We start from the raw sequence: 24,266 nt of genomic DNA on the forward strand, positions 1-24,266 counted from the left end.
TAGGGGATTCTACATTTAAAGAAAATAGACTTCTCAGCAAGTGATAATTCCAAATGTTGGAAGTTCAGCACGGTGACTCAGTGGATCAATTCCAGCCTCCAATGACTGTCTGTGTGGAGTTTGAACATTCTCCCCGTGTCTGCGTATTTTACTCTGAATGCTCTGGTTTGCTTCCACAGTCCAAAGATTAGATTATATTAGATTTAATCTAATCTAATTAATCTGGAAACAGACCCTTCAGCCCAACAAATCCACACTGACCCTTCGAAGAGTAACCCACTCAGACCCATTCCTTAATCCTACATTTATTCCTGACTAATGTACCTAACACTATGGGCAATTTAGCATGGCCAATTCACCTGACCTGCACGTCTTTGGATTATGGGAGAAAACCGGAGCACCTGTAGGATACCCACACAGACACAGGAAGAATGTGCAACTCCACACAGACAGTCACCCGAGGCGGTAACCAAACCCGGGTCCCTGGCGCTGTGAGGCAGCAGTGCTAACCACTGAGCCACTGTACTACCCATAAAAGATGCGCAGGGTGAGTGGATTGGCCATGCTAAATTGCGCATAGTGTCCAGGGATATGTAGGTTAGGTGGATCAGCCATGGGAAATGCAAGTCCACAAGGGAGAGGGGGTTGGGGAGTGGGTGCGGTTATGAAGCTGTTCAGAGAGTCGGTTGTGGACTTGTTGGGCTGAATTGCCTGTTTCAACACTGAGGGCTTTTTAAAATTCTAATTCTAAAGGACTGATTTTCTCTTTAACCAATGAACTTACTAAAATAGAAATAGATGCTAAAAATGAACGGAAAGAGGGAGAAAATGTTGGAACAGAAAGTGAAGATTTAAAGTATTTTTAAAAGATAGAGGGCTAAAAGCATATGCTTTCATTTACTACATTACGGGGCAAGTGGCAGGATAGAATTTCATGAGCTGAAAGCAGCAGAATCTCAATCTCTAACGGTGTCAATGTGTGGTATTGGGTCTAGTAATTAAAATAGATCTTTAGCCCATAAGAATTATTTTCAAAATAACTGTAAGTAGTACCTTGCCTGTTCCCTGAGGTAAATGACCATCTGAAAACCCCAATCTAATTGAATGGTGGATCATTCTCCAGGGGCTGAATGGCTTACTCTTGTTCCTGAGAAAGAAGAGGGCAAAAGCTTCCAATGAAAAAGATCTTTCACAATGCATGAACACATAATTATTAAAGCTGTCAATACTGCACCAATTGTTATCTTATCTGTCAATTTCAGGTTAGTTTCAAGAAAATTCTGCTCCCCAAGGAATTCCTGAGTTTCCTGAAGAAATTCAAAAGGAAAATCATGAAGAGAAAATGTTATTATAAGCAATAATTCAGCAGATGGTGTCCCTCGGTCTTGTACTGCTTTATATTAGAGGAAAAAGAAATAAACTTGCATGTCACTTACGTTATCATGGGCAATATTGGCTGTGCTTTTCTGTAGCAAACAATTCCTTATGCGGCAATGCAAATTCTTCCGTGCATAGGAAATGCCATCTGAGGTTAAGCTGCAAAAAAAAAGAATCTGTGCCTAATTATTCCCACTGAGATGTCAAATGGTATACGTCACTCTCAGTTTACTGTATAATTCTGTTCTCCAGGCAATTTAAAAAATTCTACTATATTTTGCAACAAAATAAACATCACATTTCAATCCTAGTATTTTTTAAACTCACTGTAGCTTATATTGAAATCATATTTGTTTAATCTGACAAATGAAGTAATGGCATTAATTTTACATTAATCATAAATCTCGTTAAGATCTTGTCGACAATGAAGGCAGTGATTGTCCTATGAGAAACACTGTTTATTAAATAATTTTCCAGTAGAGGTCAGTATTAATCTATAATAGCTATTAATGGATCTGGTACAACTTCCTGTCAGACAGTCCTAATGTCCATTTGACTTGTTCATGGTAAATGTGACATTACATCATGCTCAGTTGAGCTTATTATTAAAACCTGTCCCATGGGAAACAGGAGTTTGTTTACCTTGAGACGTCATCAAAGTATTTTTGAAAATAATTGATGACAGCTTCATAAGTAAAAGTTTATATTGTCAAAATTAAGAAATTGAGAACAAATGGAGCTTGGTATCATGCAGTTTAATGGCTCCAGGTTGGAGTTGACTCCTAATATAACATGAGACAGAATTGGATGCAATCATGGAGAATAAGTAGGGACCCACATTGATCATTTTGATTAATTTAAATGTAATAGATGGTCAATGTGCACTGTTCATTGGCAGCTGGTCTAAATGGAGTTTTTAAAAGCTTTGTTCATGGGGTGTAGATGTTGTGACTAGGCCAGCATATATTGTCCTAATTACCTTGGAGAAAATTATATTGTGCTGCCTTCTCCAACAGTGGTGGGTTCTTCATGTGTTGGTATGCCCAGGAGTTTGACCAAGCAACAGTGAAGGAATGGCAATATAGTTCCAAGACAGGACATTGTGGTTTTGTTAAATTGGGCCAGCGATGGCAATATTCACCCTCATCTCCCTATTCGGTGAACTGCCAATGCAAACAGACAGTAGAGCAAACAATCTGCTAGTTGGCCCATGTGACCATACCAGTGACCATTACCCATTATACACACTGCCTAATTTTTCCTTCTCATTGACTTTAGTAGAAGTTAATCATAGGTAATCTGCCTAATATCACCCATTTTGCATTCCAAATGCATTTAACTTCCATCATTCACACAGTGTATTCCCACTCTGCAATACTAGCATCAGTGCAAAATAAAATGACTGCACCAATGCTATCTTAAAATTTAACTCAGTTGTGCAAACCTGATTAAAAATTTGTTAAATATATTTAACAACTCAACCTTGGCAGCCCTCCACAGTAAAGAATTCCACAGATTCACTACTCTTTGAGAGAAAAAAAACATCCTCTTTATCTTTGTCCTTACTGGATGCCCCCTTCCTTTGAGTTTATGTCATCTTTAGATTTTCCTACAAGGGAAACGACGTTTCCAAAACTATCTTGTCAAGTCTTCTAAGAATTTTGTAAGTTCCAATAAGGTCACCGCTCATTCTTCTAAATTACAATGAGTTCAGGCTCAATCTCTCAATCTCTCCTAATAATAAAATCCCTCCTTACCAGGAATCAACCTACTGAACTTGATTTGGACTGCCTGCAATCTCAGGATATCTTTCCACAATGGTCTAAGTGTGGTCTAACTAGTGCCTTGTATAGCTTTAACAAGACTTGCCTAGATTTATACTCAATTCCCTTTGAAATAAAGGACAACATTCCACTTGCCTTCCCTATTACCTTCTGAAGTTGATTGTGAGCATTTTGTGTTTACCCAAAAGGACTTCTAAATCTTTCTGATCTGCAGCTTTCTTCTGTCTTTCCGTATTAAATAATTTTCAACTCCTCTAATCTTCCTGCAAAAATGCATAACCTCACATTTTTCCACATTATTTTCATCTGCCAAATTTTTGCCTACTTACTTAACCTGTCTACATTCCCTTTGCAGACTCTTTGTGACCTTGCCTTACCACCTATTGTTGCGTCATTTGCAAACTTGGTGATAGTACACTCACTTCCCTCATCCAAGTCACTAACATATGCTGCAAGTAATTGTGGCCACAGCACTGAGCCCTCTGGTGATCCATTAGTTGCAGGTTGCCAAACTCAAAATGCAACCTTTATCCCAAGTCTATTAGCCAATGTTCTATCCATGTTAATACACTATCTCCAATGCCATGGGCTTTCATCTTATCAAGTACCTTTATCAATTGTCTTTTGGAAATCTAAATTTATTACATCCACTGGTTCCCCCTTTATATACCCTTGTTACCTCTTTAAAGAATGTTAATAAATTTATCAGGCATGATATCCACTTCATGAAACTGTATTTACTTGATTTGATTATCTTGTGTGTTTCTAAATACCATGTCATATCAAAATTAACATCCTGGAATAATTGTCCCATGGCTAAGTCCAACTAATAGAGGAAGCTCAGTATGGATATCAAGTTGAAAATGTGTTGCTGGAAAAGCTCAGCAGGTCAGGCAGCAGCCAAGGAGCAGGAGAATCGACGTTTTGGGCATGAGCCCTTCTTCAGGCTCATGCCCAAAACATTGATTCTCCTGCTCCTTGGATGCTGCCTGACCTCCTGCACTTTTCCAGCAACACATTTTCAGCTCTGATCTCCAGCATCTGCAGTCCTCACTCTCTCCTAATGAATATCAAGTTGTCTTGACTAGTGGAAAATGAAATAACTCCACAGAGGCCGGTATCCCATTATCATATCACACTTTATTTACATGTGTAGAGTCCTTGACACGGATCCAGCTTTCTCAGAGCCAGGTCTCAGAGTGAGCAGAACCTCTGACGCGCTTGTCAGTCAGCCAAGGCTCCTCCTGATTGGACCAGATTAACCACCCCACTCAGGAACTCATATTCTATGAGGTCCACTTGGCTGACCTCAGGAAATCAGGAAAAGTCTGTTATTTTTTTCAAAATAATAGGTGGGCTGAAGAAAATTCACGTAAGGGAAGATATCTAGAGTTACAGAAGTCAGATCTGTTGACATTAATGGCAACTCATTCATTGCTGAATCCTCTTGTTGCCTGTTTGACTGCTTTTAGGGATTGAAAATGAATATAATAATGCTCATTTCTAAACTGGTTTCAGCTTTTTCCCTCCATTTTTTGCTGCTCCTGGAAAATTAGCTAGCTGCAGGAGGTAGTCAGGAACATGGTGCTTGAACTGAATGATCTTTTCCTTCATGTATTTTGAATGTAGACAATTTTGCAACAAGCTCAATTGCTGAAGTCATCACCTCTAAGTCTTGATATAATAGGCTGGTCACAAGTTCAAATGTCCTCAGTCCTGCACCTAAGCAACGTTTCAGCACATGAAAATTGCAATCTGTACCCGTGTTGACTAGTAGAACATATTGTTTCTTTGTATATTGTCTTGCAAATGTTTGTGGAAGTATTGTCCAGTTTTCCAATCTCATGAGCAGGCTTAAATGGCTGGGAGAGAAATACAAGGTGTTTGTTCTGAATCAGTAATTATAATAGTATGAAGCCCACCTATTTTTATTTCCTTTTTTTGATTATGAACTAAAATACGAGGAGACAGCTTTAAACCAAGGACACTCTTCAAAAAGATGGCTGCAGTTTTACAAATCATGTCACTATAGCGCATTGTGAGTTGTGTGCAATGTTGCATTTTTCTGGAACAGTGAGAGCAGAGCAGATACCATGGAGCCGATGGGTTCTAAACTAAAGGGATAATTGTTTGGCTTCAGCATTTTGATTCGCTCCTGAACAGCTGACCATGGCTTGTGTGAAGGCAACCGAGTGCTACTTAACATGCAAAGGGAAGCATCAAAAATTTTTCTCTCTCTCTCTCACACACACACGCACACATATATACACACATACACACACACACACACACATGTGTAGAGGAATCTAGAAAGTGCCCAGGAGCAACTAGTCTTCCACTCAACTTTCTCTGTAAATGCCCTGTTGAGGAAAGAATAAATGTTTTTGAAGACAATGAAAGGGCAAATTCTCAACCAATCAATGAAAAACAGCATCAGTGTACAAACAACCTTGTGCAATCTGTTCACCTAGCTGTTGTCAGTAAGACATGAACTTTAGTCTGCGAATTCTGAAATTGACTCAGACTTTAAGTTGATACACCAAAATCTGAAAAATATTGTCACAATCTTTGTGGTCATCATCAGAAATACCAAAGGGCTTTATTCTTCTTAAGTCTTCAAAGCCCAAAATGAAATAAAGATTTTATTGTCTGTTGTTTCTCATCAGTTATCTGCTAATACACAAAGCAAAGATTGATTTTTTTTTAGGGAGTTTTGAGAAGATTTGTAGCTCAAGTTGAGGTTCTGGATGTGGGTTTGCTCGCTGAAGTGGGAGGTTCATTTCCAGACGTTTTGTCACCCTACTGGGTGACATCTTCAGTGGGCCTCAGGTGAAGCAGTGTACATGATTCCTGCTTTCTATGTATATGTTTTCGTTTCTTTGGGTTGGTGATGTCATTTCCTGTGGTGATGTTATTTCCTGTTTTTCTCAGGGGGTGGTAGATGGGTCTAACTTGATGTGTTTGTTGATAGAGTTTCAGAACTGATATCACCAACCCAAAGAAACCCAAACATATAAATAGAAAGCAGGAATCAGGTGCACTGCTTTGCCTGAGGCCCACTGAGGATATTAATAGTAGGGTGACAAAATGTCTGGAAATGAACTGCCCAGCACAACAAGCAAACCTACATTCATTGTTTTTTTTCTTTGAATAACAAAATTTCTGACAAAATTCTTACAGTGGTAAGTTAAAAGGTAAGGGCACCATTGTCCCACTCTCTTGTTCAAAAGAGATGACTGTTGGTGGTTTAACCTGAGGGTCACTACACTTCAGGTGAGGGGTGAGGTTGAGAAGGGGAAGCCTTCATGGTAACCTCAGCTGGTTTGGGAATAGAACGTGCACTGTTGGCCTCACTCTGCATCACAATCCAGCTGCCCAGCCACTGTGCTAACTAATGGCATTAAATAGACAGTTGGTGATACATGCAACAAAGGTGCTGCAGTAATCATGAATGATCTTAATCTGCATAGAGACTGGGCAAATCAAATCAGCAACAAAACTGAGGCAGAGTGGTTCCTAGACTCTGTACAAGGTGATGTTTTAGACTAGCATGTTGAGGTATCAACTAGGGATCAGATTATTCTAAATTTAGTTTTATGCAATCAGAAGGGGTTAATTAAAAATTTTGTTGTGAGAGAAACGTTAGGAAAATAAATGACCATAATATTGCGATATTTGAAATTTATTTATAACACTACTTATGTGGTTGCAATATCGCAGGCTTACACACATAGTCTGGGTTCTGTTCTTACACACAGCTGATTACACTGACTCTATTACACTGAGTGGCTGAAAGTGGGGAGAGTATCTTTATGCCAGAGCATCTCATGGTTGTGATGCTATGTAATTGATTAAAGGTACAGGCTTATCGGTACGGAATTTGTGTCATAATACAATATTAACAGCCAACAAAATACTGTTGAGAAATGCAATTTTGTACAAAGCAAGTCCCATAAATAATAATGAGATCTTGATCACATCTTCTATTTTTAGTATCTGCTGGGTTGCAATTTACATGCTCTGCCTTGAAACATTTACTTCCTTCACCATTTTTGGGTGGTATGTTTGTTCCTTGACCCTGCTCATATTTTGCTGATTCACTGTTACATTTTCTCTTTGCTGGAGTATGTTTTGAGCACAAGGAGTTCTTTTGCAAACATCAGCATTCTGCGGTTGTACTAGAAGCCTCAAAATAGTTCATTTTGTACTATGATGCAATATTTCTCGAGTAAAAGGGATATAAAGAAAAGATGTGATTGCAATAGAGAAGGTGCAGAGGAGATTCACCAGGATATTGACTGAGTTGGGGTGATTCAGCTCTGAAGAGAGAATAAATAGGTTGGATGTGTTTTCCTTAGAGCAGGGACGGCTGGAAGGGGACCTGCTGAGGGTGTACTTAGTTCTAAGGGGTATGGATAGAATAGATAGGGAGAAACTTTTTACTAGAGGGGTCGGAAACCAATGGACACTTTAAATTAAAGAGCAGGAAGTTTAGGTTGGTTTTGAGGAAACCTTTTTTTCAGAGTGTGATGAGTATCTGAAACTCATTGCCTAAAAGGGTGGTAGAGGTAGGAATCTTCAAGACATTTAAGAACTATTTAGGTGAACTAAGGCTACAGACCAAGTGCTGGAAAAATGAATTAGAATAGATGGAGTTTGGTAACCAACATAGATATGACAACTGAAGGGCGTTTTTAAGTACTGTAAAAGCTTTATGAGTGCAGAGGGGGTATTCCATCCTTAGATCTTTTAGAAAGATTCATGTCCTCAAAAAACAGTGGATGCAAAATACCTTTAAATATTTTTAAGGTGGAAATAGACTGATTCTTGTTTATCAAGGAGATAAAAAAATTATCGGTGAGGTTAAAATCAGATCAGCCATGACTTTATTGCATGGCAGAGTAAGGGCAAAATGGCTAATATTAATTCTTTGTTCACATGTTTGTTTGTTTTGTTATATTTAAGGTAGTTTTTAAGCACTTGTTTAGCCTTTCCAAAGATTATTCTGATGGGATGAAGTACTAAAACAAAACCAAAGCAAGGTTATTGATGAAGCAGCTGAAGATAGTTGGACCTAGGGCACTACCCTAAAGAACTCCTGAAATGATTCTTGGAACTAAATTGATTGATCTTTATTAATCACACATCTTCATTTATGCCAGGTATGACTCTAATCAACAGAGAACTTTGCTCCTGATTCTCATTGACTGTAGCTTTGAATGTGGCCTTGATGTCAATGTTAGCCACTCTCAGCTCACCCCTTGGTTTCAGTTCTTTTGTGCATATTTGGCCAAAAATGTGGTCCTGATGGAATACAAACTGAGCATCAGTGAACTGCTTATTGCTAAATAATTGTTTCTTGATAGTCTTGTCAATTACCCTTTCTGGGACTTTGCTGTGTAGTGCAGTAGACTGCTGGGACAGTAATTGCCTGGGTTGAATTTGTCCTGCTTTTTCTAGACCAGGCATACCTTGGCAATTTTCTACTTTGTGGGTGGGTGTCATTGTTTTAACTATACTTGAGCAACTTAGCATGGATGCACCAGTCTTCAGTAATATTGTTAGAAAGTAGACAGTGCTTATAACCTTTGTAGTATACTGTATCTTCAGTCATTTCTTGATATCGTGTGAAGTGAATGGAACTGGTTGAGGATAGCATCTATGATGCTGGGGATCTCTGGAGGAGGATGAGATGGATTATTGACTTGGCACTGCTGACTGAAGATGGGAACAAATGTTTCAACCCTTTCTTTTGCACCGATGTGCTTGGCTTCCCCATCATTGAAGATGAGAATATGTGTGGATCCTCCTCTAATACAGGATTGATATGGCTTGGTTAGCCAATGTGGTTTCCAGTAGCAACATTGATACTTGGTGGTCTGTCTGTTTTCATTCTTTTAATATATTTTTGTATTTACTATTCTCATGGGAATGTAAAACCATGGGCAGCTCATGAGCTTAATGAACCCATTCACCATTCATTTATATCTAGGCTGATCTGTAGCTTGACTCAATCAACCTGTCCTTATTCCACAAGCCTCAATTCCCGCCTTAACAAAAATCTATCAATCTCAGGTTTTCAATATTTGTTTGATCTCTAGTGTCAACAGCATTTTGAAGGTTGAAGGTTTCAAATTTTCAATACCCTTTGTGTGGATAACTGAACCCTGAAATCAACACTGCACAATGGAACTCCAATTTGTTCTGGCCTCCCCATCACAGGAAATAATTTCTCATTACCTATCCTATCAACTTCTTCAATCAAATTTAATACCTATTTCAGATCATTCCTCATTCTTCTATATTCCAGGAAATTTGAGCCTGGTCTGTCCTCATCATTGAAGGCTTTTGAGTGCTGGCATCATTTTGGTGAATCTGTACTGCACTTCTTCCACGGCCAATACCTTCCCTGCTGTCTGGTCGCCTAAACTAGTACTCCAGATGAAGTTTAATTAGAATTCTGTACAGCTATTTATATTTTGTATTCCAGCCCTTTTGAGATCAAGAGAAACATTCAATTCACATTTTTGATTATACTGGTCTCCTATACAGATGCTGTAATGCAATAATTATGTTCCTCTGCAACCTCGTGTGATAGAAAATCAAGCTGTGTAAAGCCGCTATAGAAAATCGTGCTGTAGAAGGTTGCTAATAGAAAATTGCAATACCTGTTCAGTAGAAAGTTTGCATTGTCCAAACAACAACCACAATTTGGTGAAAGTGAGGACTGCAGATGCTAGAGATTAGAGTCAAGATTAGAGTTGTACTGAAAACGCACAGCAGGTCAGGCAGGTGGATGCTAGGAAATTGTTTCCGTTAAACGAGGAGACTAGGACCCGTGGACACAGCCTTAGAATTAGAGGGGGTCATTTCAGAACAGAAATGCGGAGACATTTCTTCAGCAAGAGAGTGGTGGGCCTGTGGAATTCATTGCCACGGAGTGCAGTGGAAGCCGGGACGCTAAATGTCTTCAAGGCTGAGATTGATAGATTCTTGTTGTCTAGAGGAATTAAGGGCTACGGGGAGAACGCTGGTAAGTGGAGCTGAAATGCGCATCAGCCATGATTGAATGGCGGAGTGGACTCGATGGGCCGAATGGCCTTACTTCCACTCCTATGTCTTATGGTCTTATGGTCTTATACGAGGAGCAGGAAAATTGACATTTCGGGTAGGAGCCCTTCATCAGGAAACAACCACAATTTGTCAATCGTGTTATAGTCAATTAGCACATTATAACAGAATGACCTGTAGTGATTTCTGCATTTCTACCGATAAATCTGTTTGTTCATAATTCCTCACTTATCATCATTTGGAAAATAGTCTCATCTGTTTTTCTTAGGTCTATGGTAGATGATCTCAAAATTGCTCAAATTAAGCTCCATCTGCCATAGTTTTGCCCATTTGCTTATTCTGTCAATGTGCCTTTTGCGCAACATTTTATTCTCATTTACATTGATTACTCTGCTGTATGAGAGTCATCAGCAAACCTAAGTATATGGTAGCTCCCTGTTCCTTCATCCAACTCTTTTATAAGTATAGTGAAAAGCTGTAACATGGATACAGATCCCAGGGGATACCACTAATCACAGCCTACCAATTTGAGTACATACCTATTACCCCTACCCTCTGTCTCCTACTTCCAATCCAATTGACAATCCATGCCAATAGATTGCCTCCAATTCTGTGCACTCTCATTTCTGTGGTACCATTTGATAGGCATAATTTATTCCCACTCATTCAGTTGGAAAGATGAAAATGCTTCACTCAGTTATTCGATACATGTGTGGAAACACATTGGTCAATATATGTCTGAAGTAAGCCAGTGGCAAAAATAAGTTGAGAATGTTGGTGGTAACTTTGCTTGTCATTGAGTGCTGTTTCAATGACAAAGGTTTGCTGTTGATACTCTTGTAGCAGATGGCAAAACAAAAAGCTCTACAACTAGATGTCTGACAATGCAGAGCCCACAGATGCAGTTGATCTTAAGTCATTGGCAGGTAGGCTTGCCAAGACTTTTAGTTATGGTTGGTGGCATAATGGCAGCTGTGACCAGTGTGCTCAGGTGCCTGTTGATCTCTGTGGTATACTTTAATTCAACTATAAAATACTGATTTTGTGATTTATCCAAATCAACCACACCATTAACTTTATGCTAACTTGTCGCTCACAATTGTGCAGCATATATCTAGTCAGTCATGGCTCCAGTGCAAGCTGGCATTGGAGACATACCTATTTTTCCATTTACACCTGTCTGAATGGATTTCCTGAAAACCTTTAGCTAGAGAAAATGAAGTGTTGAACTGATTGTTGTTTCCAGTTCTTCTAAATAAATAATGTGTTGAATTCCCTCCCTAATTACATTGTGGCTCAACCCACAACAGGTGGACTGCAGTAGTTCAAGAAGGCAGCTCACCCCCACCTTCTCAAGGGCAGCCAGGGGTGGACAACAAATGTTAGCCAGCCAGCAGCATTCACATGTCATGGGAGAATGAGAAAAACATAACCAGCACAGGACCAAGCCTCTATTCAATACCAAGCTGGATTCAATGAGTTCAATAGCACTAATTATCTGATGAAGGAGCAGTGCTCTGAAAGCTAGTACTTCCAAATGAACCTGTTGTACTATAAACTGGTGTTGTGTGATTTTTAACTTTAAGACTGAGTGGTACTGCAATTCCTGAGGTCCACAAAATACGCCCATCCCTCTATGAGAAAGGTAGGACAAACTTTGATTGTTTTTGCTCGAGCATCAAAGTTGACCTGATAAAAGAATATAAAATTATGAGAGGCCTGGATAGGGTGGATAGTCAGAGTCTCTTTCCCAGGGTGGAAATATTAGGAGCCATAGGTTTAAGGTGAGCGGGGGAAAGTTTGATGGAGATGAGTGAGGAAGGCTTTTTTACACAGCGTGTGGGAGTGCTCGGAACGTGCTGCTAGGGGAAGTGGTAGAAGCAGGTACGATAGCAAAGTTAAGAGGGAGGTAGACAGATAAATCTACAGGCAGAGAATAGAGGGATACAGATCATGTGCAGGCGGATGGTATTAGTTTAGAATAGCATCATGGCTGGCACAGTCAGAGTGGGCTGAAGCACCTATTCCTCTGTTATACTGTTCTATGTGCTGTGTTCTAATCCCTCTGGTACCCATTGGTTTCTGAAGGCCTTGGGGATATTGGTGAATACCACAACATGAATTGAGGAAAATAGTATTGAGTGAATGCACAGTAAATGCAACTGATTATGCATGGGCCAACTGTCGAAAAAGTTATAGCATGGATTTAGGGATTGTCCAGTATTGCCACCAGTTGGGATCATACCAATAATGAATATTTTGTTATAAGAGTATAAAATCCATTTGGCTAATGTTCAGGTCTCTCTGTGATCTACTCTACAGTTTATACTTTAAGTACTCAGGCTGGGTGAAGCTCTTTCAGATCTTGGGGTGCAGTTCCGATGCTGCATGGCTGCATCCAGCATTTTAATCATCTCCTGCTCACTTAGGTCCCTGACTTAGTTTGTTTTGCACAGGGCCATTACTGTTCCTCCTTAGGTTTGAGATTTGTCTAACATTGACCTCCCCTTTAGGGTGCAGATGCTGGAGATTAGAGCCAAGAGTGTGGTGCTGGAAAAGCACAGCAGGTCAGGCAGCATCCGAGGAGCAGGAAAATCAATGTTTCAGGCAAAAGCCCTTCATCAAGAATTTAGGGCAATCTGGGGCTAAGTGTCTTACCTTTCCACAATTAAAACAGGATTCCTTTATTCCTCAAAGGAACTGTCTTTGGTTTTGTCTCTTTTTGTTTCAGTGTTGTGGTGGTTACTCTGCAGCTTGTCCTGATGTGGATCTTCCATTTCTGAATGGACCTAGATGTGTTTTTATGCATCAGACCAGCCCTTTGTATGAGTTGACCCTTGGTTATATCATGATCTCCAGGGTCACACTAGTTTTCCATCCTTTCCTTTATCCTTGAGTGAAACCTATTAGTCAGACAGTATTAGCAATTGATTTTGGGTTCCCTATCCAGTTGATTCCTCATCACGATCCTTCCCATCATTTGATTATATATTCTCCATTTTCACCCTGCTTAATTGGGCGGTATGGTGGTTCAGTGGTTAGCACTGCTGCCTCACAGCACCAAGGACCCTGGTTCAATTCCAGTCTCCAGCGACTACCTGTGTGGTTTGCACATTCTCTCAGTGTCTACATGGGTTTCCTCCAGCAGTCCAAAGATGTGCAGGTTAGGTGAATTGATTATGCTAAATTGCCTGTAGAGTTAGGTGCATTAGCTAGGGGGAATGGGTCTGGGTGGGTTACTCTTCAGAGGGTCGGTGTGGACTAGTTAGGCCAAAGGGCCTGTTTCCACACTGTAGGAAATCTAATCTAATCATAATGATTATGTCTGCCTTCCTTCATGGTTGCCACTAATTCAGAAGTGTCATCCATTCCCATTACTACTTCAATGGTTTTCACAAGGCTATCCAAAGATACTCTCGCTCTCTGAGAGACTACATCCAAAGTCTTTTTTTATCTCATCATTGTTCCAACCATCTATATCTCTTAACTTTCCATATATTGTATAAAGACCATTACATTCCCATCTGGGCTGAAAGGAATAACTGCTGATGGATGGTGCATTCATTCAGCAATGACATATAATCTCCTATGTGGTGTAGTAATGGGGCTGGTGGCAATGCCATCCCTATCATTGGTGTGCCACCCCAAACTTTGGCTTAATTAAATAAATGGTCCATCGGCATCAGACAACTTCCTGCTGTCGGGATATCCCCATACTCTAAAGGTGCGCCATCATCTCCTTTCTTCTGTAAGTTGATCATACCTTGTTTACCTGTTCTGCAAATGCCCAATTTGTTTGGCACACCTAATGTAATTGGACCGCTCTCTACTTTGTTCCTTTATCTGATGGTAGGCCCCCTTTATGCCATCATCTTCAAGTCTTGCACCTATGAATTAATCTCATTGTATAACTCTTTTCTCTTCTTCCCATTTATAGACTTGGCCTTGATAATAACTCTCAGTTTATTCATGTTTTCATTCTTTGGTGATCCTTTCTGTTTTTAATTCCTCCAGTCTTTCATTAAATGGTGAACTACCACTTCCCTGTCTGAGGCTTGCTTTCATAAAGTCTCCATGTGCTGTTTTTATACTGATCCTCACCGTGTTGATGGTTGTATCCAAACAACAATATGCCTTTTCTTTTGAGGCTATTCATCTATCTTTTGACCCACCCTAATGGATCCACTGAGATAGCTATCTCCTTTTCTCAAACTTGGCTTGGCTTTAATTTCTTTCAAATATAGTTCTAAAATGTCACGTGACAATCGCTTTTCCTCCTTTGCATTTTGTCTGCATGTCACCTGTTCAGCCATATCACCTACTGTAGTTTATCAGAGTGTCCCTTTGTAGTTTATCAGAAAACTGTAAGGGCTTCTTTTCCTTACTCAAAGACCACGCCCCATCCCCCAACATCCAGTTTTTGACCGTAGAATTACAAATACATGACTTGCTCAGATACTTAGAGAGACAAATACCTAACAACTCACAATCACTTCATTCAATTATCCACAATCCTTTCAGAAGGCTTAAATTTAGCAATAACTAGTTAGTGACAACTACAGTTATGTCAATCAGGATTCTGTCCTCTTAGGGGCTAAAAGCCACATTCCTAATTTAATACTTGTAATCATGCCTCTGCTGATCTTCCAATGTTGTTATCGGCCTCTTGGTGGACTTGATCAAATTTGACCATTTTCACTGATTGACTGCAGTACCTACTATGGTATGATGATATCTGTTCACATTTACACAATGTTCCTACTGCTGGTCTGACCATTAGCTCTCTAATTTTGGCAATATTCCAAACTTTTCATCTGGATTGACAATTTATGGGCTCATCCTTGACATTCATTTATTATCTATTTCCTACTTCTAAGCAATTTTGGTAAGGCCAGTCTTTCACAACTCTTCAGTCCATAGATTTAAATAGTACTTGAGTCCATCTCCTTTCATTATCTGGTTTTTAAGTCATTAACTGCTAATCCCTTCCTTTATTATGGTTGTAAAATATATATATGTGTTGTTCCCAATGAAACTTGTAACTTCAGCAGAATCTCATAGTTAACTCATTGTCCTTCAGTGCAAACATTACCCTGAAAGAGAGTTAAAAATCACACAACATCAGGTTATAGTCCAACAGGTTTATTTGGAAGCACTAGCTTTCGGAGCGCTGCTCCTTCATCAGGTGATTGTGTGTCACCTGATGAAGGAGCAGCGCTTCGAAAGCTAGTGGTTCCAGATAAACCTGTTGGACTATAACCTGATGTTGTGTGATTTTTAACTTTGTATACTCCAGTCCAACACTGGCATCTCCAAATCCTGAAAGGGAGGCAGACAAAACAGTACTGTATCTCCAACCTTGTCAGCTGCTCCAGTTCATCTGAAGGTTAATTTGGTCAGGTCCAGGAACTGAAACAAAGGCCTCTGATTTACTTACCACCTCTCACCAGGACACAAAAAATAAGAAAGTTTGAATTAAAGTAAACAAAATTATTTGGTTAAGTTAAAATGATCTGAGGATCCATGAAAGAGTTTAAGAATCTCTTTGACTTAATTTCCTCCCTCTTTTCAAGCAGATTGAAGTGTCTTTTGAAACTCAGAAATTGTTTTAACTGTTATCATCAATTATGACACTTCCTCATTGCTTTAAATGTCAACTCCAAAGCAGCATTTGTGGCAAGATCTCATAGGGCACTGAAAACATTCTAGTCAGGTTAGGAAAAGGCGTGAATTCAAAGTGGAAGAGTTCATCTCTCTTGATTTCCCCCACTGCATTCTGTTCTCATTGGGATTGAGATATAATATTGAAGCCTTGGCTCTTTATTTTCTTTTTTGTGCATATATGCAATTATGTGAACTTCTGCCAGATGTTACTGATGTTGCATATGCTATTCATGTAGATTGTGGAGTGGAATCATAATTCAAACCACATTCTGCCATTACATATTATTTGTTTTCATCTGAGAAAGGATCTGCCACTGTAAAGACATTTGTTTATAAATTTTGTGAAATGTGGAATGGGTATGAGATATTACATCAATCCGTATAGGCCATTCTGTTATGCTTCAAGTGAGCTCTGAATTTATTGTGCTCTTGCAATGAAATAAGAATAGTGGTTGTAATGGGGTCAGCTAGCTGGACTCATTGAATATGAGTTCCCTGACTGGGGCTGTTAATCTGGTCCAATCAGGGAGTCTTAGCTGACAGATAAGAACGGGGGAGTTAAACATCCTGTTCTCTCAGATCTGACTCTGATGGAGCTAGATCAGTATCAAGGACTCTGCATGTGTAAATAAAGAGTGACTTTGTGATGAGATACCGGCCTTTGTGGAGTTATGTCAATATGATTAAGTCATTTTGTTATTAAATCTATGGAAATAAACAGATTGAAAGAACGTCTGCAAAGTTGTACATATATGTTTAATTAAGCTCCTATCATGGTGGTAACTGGGGGTTTGGCTAGGGTTCCACTTCCTCTACTGTGTAAACATGGTGGTAACTGGGGGTTTGGCTAGGGTTCCACTTCCTCTACTGTGTAAACAGGAGCTCACTTGTAAATCTGCTGCCCTTAGTTTCACTTGTACCAATTTGCAATCACTCGCCATGCATTCATTCATGGGCCTCAATGCTGTCTTTGTCACCTGCCCAAAGCTGATGACTCTCAAGATCCTAATTAAATTGCTGCATCATTTCTGGTCTGCTTTTGGCTGATTTGGCTCTCAGATCAACAATGGTTTGTTTCTGGAGCAGTTGTTTTCTGGAAAGCAGGCAAACTCCATCTTATCTTGAAGTTGTGACATGCATGCTGAGTCAAATGTAATCCTGGTTGATTGTGAACAAAGTGCACATTTTCAGCTCTTTTATACATGTGACATTATAGTGGAACTTGTAGCATTCCTATATTTCTGACAGTTCTTCCAACTATGCCACAGGGTCTCATCTCTGTCAGCAATAGCTTGTTTTTTTCAGCCATGACAACTGGTCTGCTAGGATAGTGACTATGACACCTCTACCAAGCTTAAACTTAACAGGATATCCATTAACATAAACATGTGCTATGAAGCTCAGATCATTGGGATCACATATTTCTCCTATGAATTCTTCAGTTACTTTTTTTATTAAGGTGATTGCTGTCCCATATTCAACTATTTCTGTGTGTAACCTCTTCCTTTTCTCAGCTTTGGAATTGTATCCAACTTTTGCACTTAGTGTTTGATTTTGACTCAGTGCTGTATCTTCAGAATGATCACATCCATGAAGTCCAATGAAATTTCTGGATGGTGTTTCTCTGATCTCGAATTTGCTGGAAAGTATTCTATCTTTTTCCATTCTTCTTAATGTTCTTATTATCTCAATAAAGCTGAAAAGCTGTTTTAAATCTTTGTATCATTGCAATATTATTTATAATCTGCTGTTTCATTTTCTACTCTTGTACACATGAATGTTGTTTTAAATTCAATTATTATAGATCTTGTTAGACTCTGTGCAGCATTCTTTGCCAGTCATTTTAATTTGGTATTTTTAAAAATTCTATACTTCTGCATTGAATTCTGGAATCAAGCTTTAAATTGCATTACTGGCTGTTTTTTTTTGTAATTTACTGCTTTGCAGGGTTTTAAGTCATTAATTCTTTGCAATACTGATCTCTGTACTTCGCCCTGGGGTTTTGTGCCTCTTTCAGGATTTCACCACCTTTTTTAATGATCAACTATTAAATGGTGGGTTAAGTGGAGTTCTGCAGCCAAGATAGAGTTTTCATCTCTTCCTGGTTAAATTGGACGTTTTTCTGCCTTTTACTGTCGAGAATACCAAGCACTTTCTCATATACAAATTTAAAAACAAATTCCCTGGATGCAGCCTTTATAAATCTTCCCATCAAAATTACAGCTTAATTGCTGAGTTCTTATCCTTTTATATCTTTCATGTTCCTGATTTTTGTTCTTCTATTAGCCTCTTCCTCTAAATTTCTTTAAATTTGCTTGCTTTCAGTTTATATAAACTCTCTGGCCTTCTGAATTCTGGTTCAAATTTCTTTTCTGACCCTTTCACAGTTTCTTGCAGCTGAGACCATGGAACCTAACATTGATGACACCAATGCTTGTTGTCAGAGGTGAGAACTCATTTTTACACTCCCCCCTTTGGCTTCCCTTTCTGGTCTTCACACCAATTTTCATAACATTGTTTCTTTTTCACTTCAATACCTCTAACTTTACTATTTGTAGGCTTTAGTTGCTCCTTACAGAGTTACCTACACTAAGCTCTCTGTATTTTCAAAGTGTACCTAGAATTCCTACAGTGTGGAAGGTGGCCATTCAGCCCATCGCGTCCACACTGACACTCTCAAGAGCATACTAACCCCCCGACCCTATATCCCTGAATTTCCCATGGTCAATCCACCTCACCTGCATATCTTTGGACAAGGGGAGGAAACCTGAGCACCTTGAGGAAACCCATGCAGACATGGAGAGAATGTCCAAACTCCACGTAGGCAGTTACCTGATGGTGGAACTGAACCTGGCTCCCTGGCATTGTGAGACAGCAGTGCAAATCACTGAGCCACCATGTTGGTTTGTCTGTCTCTCTCACTCTCTCTTTCTAACTGACATTCTTGCCTAAGAAAGGTCTACCAGTTTCTGAACAAAGTTTTGTCTCAGAAGTCCTGAGCTTGTCTTTTTGTTGCTTCCACTCCTGCTGCTAACTCTCTCTGTTGGGAGGCACATTTCAACTGTCTTCTTAAAATGGCAATGCTCTTAAAGTAGTAAATTAAATTTATTGTCATTTTTTGTTTTCTTCTGGATTTTTCCTTAAAATGATACATTCAGATCCACACTGTTGTAATAATGTGGCATTTTTCTGGACTCCTGGTACTTTATCATGTTTTCTCCCTCAATCCATATGTGGTGCTGGATAAGGGTTGTTTGAGGAAGTTTTATACCTCCAATCCCCCTTTCTCGTTGCTTTCTCTTGAGCATATCTAATGATAATTGATAGAGGACGCATCACTGTACAGTATCGACAGAAAAGATACCATTCTTCAAAATATGGAATGTTTGTTCTATAATAGCAATAAGTACACGTACACTTGCTCAAGCATAAATACTAGGATTTCAGACAGCTAGTATAGGTACATCTACTCCCTCCAAAGGTTAGCACAGAAGTCCTTGTGTCCGGCCAACATAACATGGACATTAACCTATTCAGAACATTAACCTGCGCAACAATACACCTGTTGAAAAGGCTTGTGACATTTTATTAAATTATAGGTACCATATAAATTCAAATATATTTGTGCTATAATTGTTAAAGTGGTTAGAATAGATTTTCTTTTTATTGCTGTAAATCATGATAATACAAATTGGATCAACGTTCACCAATACTTCACCTGTGACTGACAATCTTCTCTGTCCCTAAATATTAAAAGTTTGGTTTGCACTTATACTATGCTTTAATGGCCTGGAAAAAGAGCTATCTTAAAAGTTACAAATTTGGAAGGAAACAATTTGCTTAAACTTAGAAAGAAAGATAAAGGAAAATGACTAAGTTTTGCAATTATGTCCATCAGGCTGAATTTCACGCTGGGTGTGAGATCCCTGCAGCACCTCCCAACATATAAATCAGTGCTGAGCTCAACTCTGTGTGGCTGGCTCACTCCACACCATTTAATAGTTATTTGACAGCTAATTAGTTCAAGGTGGGCCATCCCACCTCCAAGAGTAATCAGCTTTGTAGAAGGTCTGTAGTTCTCTTGCTCCAACAGAACCAATGACCCTGGTGGGACTGCAAGCATTCCTGAACAGGAGACATAGATGGAGCACAGACTTAAAGATAAGTCTAGGGTCTTGCTGGAACCAGACTCAGAAGCCCCAGAAAGACCCCAGATTTACCTTAAGTGGGGTTGCTCATAAATGATATACCCAGCCTCCAGTCTACCAGCTTTCATCTTACTGCAGATAAAATCCCATCCAATCAGCAGTAAGAGGGAGGTTCCTGGTCTGCTGCTGACTCTTACCAGTTTACTACCCTATTCCTACTGGCAGGGGGAAACTGTACTTTAGCAGATGGTACAATGTTACGTCGGTGATGTTTCTTGTATGCTTAAAATTCACTGCAACAATCAGTGCAGGAAGTAGATATGGGAACATTTCCTGGTAAAACAATGGGATTTTCTGAGATTGTTTAGTAAAGGAGTTTAACCTGCCTGGTTGCTATATGCTATTGTCATGATGTACTGGGGTAGCGTGCTGGAAATTGAGCCTGACTTTCCCAGAATCATCACGTGCGAAAAGGTTGAATCAAAGTATCTAAAGTTCGTAAGTTACCTGACTGATGAACCCAGTTTAAAAGAAAACACTCATCAGGTCTATGTACTTAACAAGAAACCAACTATTTATTGTAATCACATTGTTTTTAACTGATGGCAGAAACGAAACTCAAATTTCTAACTTAAACTATCTATAACTTACATTCTACATCTTTTTAAAATAAAATCCCCTCCATATACAAAGAGACATGTACAGAGACAAGGTAAGACTCAAATATTACAGGGGTGGAAGAAACAAACATAAAATCAGTGAACAGTTCTGGCACCGATCCACATTACAGACATCGAGGAGATGTTTTCTTTCCATTTGCCTTTTTGATGAGGACCTGAGGTTGTGGATACATCTTTCATACTCCAGTTGAGAATTTACCTTTTCATCTTCTCTGTCAGTGTTTTTTTCTTTTTTACTTCCAAAAAGGGAATTTGCAGAGGGGAGGATAGTCATTGAGATATACAGCATGGATATAGACCCTTGGTCCATATTGTCCATGCTGACCAGATATCCAAAATAACTCTAGTCTGACTTGCCAGCATTTGGCCCATATCCCTCTTAAACCCTTCCTGTTCGTGTACTCGTCCAGGTACATTTTAAATGTTGTAATTATACCATCCTCAACCAATTCCTCTGGCAGATCATTCCATACACTCAGCACCCTCTGCATGAAAGAGTTGCCCCTTAGGTCCCTTTTAAATCTTTCCCCTCTTGTCTTAAACCTATGCCCTTTAGCTTTAGACTTCACTGCCTTGGAGATAAGACCTTGGCTATTCACCACATCCACACCCCTTATGGCCTTACAAACCTCTGTATGGCCAGCACTCGGCATCCGATGCTCCAGGGAAAATAGCCCCAGCCTATTTAGCCTCTCCCTGTTGCTCAAGCTTCAACCCTGGGAACATCCTTGTAAGTCTTTTCTGAACCCTTTTAAGTTTCACAACATCCTTCTTATAGCAGGGAGACCAGAATTACATGTAGTATTTCAAAGGTGGCCCAACCAATATCCTGTACAGCTGTAACATGACCTCCTAACTCCTATACTCTATGTACTGACCAATGATGGCAAGCATACCAAGCGCCTTCACTATCCTGTCTACTTGGGACTATTTCAAGGAACTATGAACCTGCACTCCAAGATTTCTTTGTTCAGCAAACCACCCCAGGACCTTACCATTAAGTGTGTAAGTTCTGCCCTGATTTGCATTTCCAAAATGCAGCACCTCACATTCATCTAGATTAAACACCATATGTCATTCCTCAGCACATTGGCCCATCTGATCAAGGTCCCATTGTACTCTGAAGTAACATTCTTTGCTGTCCACTATACCTCCAATTTTGGTCTCATCTGCAAACTTAGTAACCATAGCTTCAATGTTCATTTCCAAACCATTTATATACATGATGAAAAGCAGTGGACCCAGCATCGATCTTTGTGGCACTCCACTGGTCACAGGCCTCCAGTCTGCAATCCTCCATCACCACCCTTTATCTTCTACTTTTGTGCCAGTTCTGTATCCAAATGGCTAATTCTCCCTGTATTCCATGTGATCTAACTTTGCTAATCAGTCTACTATGAGGAACCTTGTCAAACACCTTATTGAAGTTCATTTAGATGACAACCACTGCTCTGCCTTCATCAATCCTCTTTGTTACTTCTTCAAAAAACTCAAACATGTTAGTGAGACATGATTTCCCACGCACAAAGCCATGATGACTATCCTCAATCAGTCCTTGCCTTTCTAAATACATGTACATCCTGTCCCTCAGAATTCCCTCCAACAACTTGCCCCCTGCTGATGTCAGGCTCACTGGTCTATAGTTTCTTGGCTTTTCCTTACAACCTTTCTTAAATAGTGGCACCACTTTAGTCAACCTCCAGTCTTCCGGCACCTCATATGTAGCCATGGGTAATGCAAATATCTCAGCAGGGGGCCAAGCATTCACTTCCCTAACTTACCATTTGGTTCTATGGTGCACCTGATCAAGTTCTGGAGATTTATCCACCTTTATACATCTTAAGACATTCAGCACCTCCTCCTCCGTAATATGAATATTTTTAAAGATGTCGCTATTTATTTCCACTTGTTCTCTATCTTCCATGTCCTTTTCCACAGTAAACACTGATGCAAAATACTTGTTTTGTATCTCCCCCATCTCCTGCAGCTCCACACATAGTCAGCCTTGCTGATCTTTAAGGGGCCCTATTTTGTCCCGAGTTACTCTGTTGCCCTTAATGTATTTGTGGAATCCCTTTGGATTCTCCTTAACCCTATTTGCCAAAACTATTTTATATCCCCTTTCTGCCCTCTGATTTCCCTCTTAAGATTCTCTAACTGCCTTTATATGCTTCCACGATTCACTTGATCCCTACTGTTGATACCTGACAAATGCTTCCTTCTTAATCTTGACCAAACCCTCAATTTCTCTCGTCATCCAGCATTCCCTATACTTATCAGCCTTTCCTTTCACCTTATTAGGAATATACTGTCGCTGGACTCTTGTTATCTCATTTTTGAATGCTTCCCAGTTTCCAGCTCTCCCTTTACCTGTGAATATCTGCACCCTATCAAATTTTGAAAGTTCTTGCCTCATACCATCAAAATTGGCCTTCCTCCAATTTAGAACTTTAAATTTTTAGATCTGGTCTATCCTCTTCCATCACTTTTAAAACTAATAGAATTATGGTTGCTGGCCCCAAACTGCTCTCCCACTGACACCTCAGTTATCTGCCTTGCCTTATTTTCCAAAAGTAGGTCAAATTTTGCACCTTCTCTAGTAGGTACATCCACCTACTGTATCAGAAAACTCTCTTGTATGTACTTAACAAATTTCTCTCCATCCAAGCCCTTAACAATATGGAAGTCCCAGTCTTTGTTTGGAAAGTTAAAATCCCCTACCATACACACCCTATTATTCTTACAGATAACTGAGATCTCCTTACAAATTTGTTTCTTAATATACTGCTGACTAAATCCTCCCGAGCAACTCTAGCAAATTGCCCTACCAGTATTAGTCCCCTTCCAGTTCAGGTGCAATCCGTCCTTCTTATACAGAGATTCTACCCCAGGAGAGATTCCAAAGATCCTAAAATGTTAATCCTTCTCCCATACCCCAGCTCCTCAGCCATGCATTCATCTGCTCTAGCCTCTTACTCCTACCCTCACTAGCTCATGATTTGGAGATGCCGGTGTTGGACTGGGATGTACAAAGTTAAAAATCACACAACACCAGGTTATAACCCAACAGGTTTAATTGGAAGGAAACTAGCTTTTGGAGCACCGCTCATTCATCAATGACAGTAATCCAGATATTACTACCCTCGATGACCTCCTTTTTAAATTCCAGCCTAACTTCCGATATTCTCCCTTCAGAATCTTATCCTTTCTCCTTGCTATATTGTTAGTTCCAACGTGTACAACAACTTCTTGCCGGTCCCCCTCCCCTTTGAGAATATTCTGCACACTCTCTGAGATATCCTTGATCCTGACACCTGGGAGGCAACGCACACCTACCTCTTTCACTGCTAGCTAGCTGCTTGCAGTTTTCTTTTCCTTCTCAACTCAAACAAGGGAGAGAAAAAGTCCTTCACAGCCTCAATGTTTCTGCTGTTTTTACAAACACAAAGCTGTAGCCTTTTGTTCAGAAGCCAGTCAAGAACTTGTTACTATGTCGAGTACTCCTGCAACTGGTCCTGGTTGAAAAAAAATCACAGAGCACA

The 24,266-nt window shown here is 39.7% G+C and overlaps 1 long non-coding RNA gene across 1 annotated transcript in view; it reads right to left on the reverse strand.

Moving 5' to 3' along the window:
- Positions 1 to 1,518, reverse strand: part of LOC122554764 (uncharacterized) — a 29,093-nt gene extending 27,575 nt beyond the window's left edge. Inside the window, exons 1-2 of the long non-coding RNA XR_015758029.1 lie at positions 1,437 to 1,518; positions 1,054 to 1,147 (exon numbers count right to left, since the gene is read on the reverse strand). This is a non-coding gene — a long non-coding RNA (uncharacterized LOC122554764). The remainder of the gene's footprint in view (positions 1 to 1,053; positions 1,148 to 1,436) is intronic.
- Positions 1,519 to 24,266: the final 22,748 nt, after the last annotated feature.

This window comes from Chiloscyllium plagiosum, unplaced genomic scaffold (genome assembly GCF_037043375.1).
Source record: "Chiloscyllium plagiosum isolate Xiang-an unplaced genomic scaffold, Cpla_swu_hap1 HiC_scaffold_9, whole genome shotgun sequence".
NCBI lineage: Eukaryota > Metazoa > Chordata > Chondrichthyes > Orectolobiformes > Hemiscylliidae > Chiloscyllium > Chiloscyllium plagiosum.